Below are 775 nucleotides of genomic sequence, written 5' to 3'. Positions count from 1 at the left end.
TACCCAGGCGGAGAGAGAGACCAAGGGGATTTCTGACTGACTCTTTCCTTCGAGGATTAAATAACATTATGAAAACAAACTCAGAATAAGGTTCTCCCTCTCTCTCTCGCTGGCGCCTGTGGGGCCCCGCGATGCACGCAGCCCCTCGCCGGCTTTTTTTGGCTATGATCGACTCGCATCCCGTGATTCGGTCGCCAGCAGCCAATTATGTTGCAGGTGAGGCTGTCCCCTTCGCTCGCGCTCCCTTTCTGTTTAGTACATCTCATTCTTTTCATTCCTACACTCTTTGTGTTTTATGATATTGCACCATCTCTACTCTTGACCCTAGAATTTACTATATTTAGATTTCTTTCCTGTGATTTACTTTCCTCTCCCATCACTGCCATTTAATACTCACCCTTTTTTTTCATCGTATGTGTCCAGGAATTTATCCCCACTACCCCCTCCTTCTTTTCCCTTTCCATTCCTCCCCCCCTAACCCCTCTTTATTACCTGATCGCCGAGGGCCCCAATGTGATTTAGCATCGCGCGGCGCTCCTGTAAATTGGGCCGCGATGAGTGGCGATAGTTTTCACGGCTGTTATGTGGGGACGGTGTTGCGTAATGGCGGTCGGGAGCCCACAGTATAGAGGCCGTAAGGGTGATAATTGCCCATGTGTGGAGGGAATATTCATCCTTTGTGGGGGAGAGACTTTCAAACAATCAATGATTTATCTCGTCTTTAGATTGCTATTGTCCGCGGGAGTTTTAGTTGAGCACAAACAAGTAGGGGCTG

Source organism: Penaeus monodon, chromosome 19 (genome assembly GCF_015228065.2).
Source record: "Penaeus monodon isolate SGIC_2016 chromosome 19, NSTDA_Pmon_1, whole genome shotgun sequence".
Classification (NCBI taxonomy): domain Eukaryota; kingdom Metazoa; phylum Arthropoda; class Malacostraca; order Decapoda; family Penaeidae; genus Penaeus; species Penaeus monodon.
The sequence above is the reverse complement of the archived record's forward strand: the minus strand, read 5'-3'. Positions refer to the sequence as shown.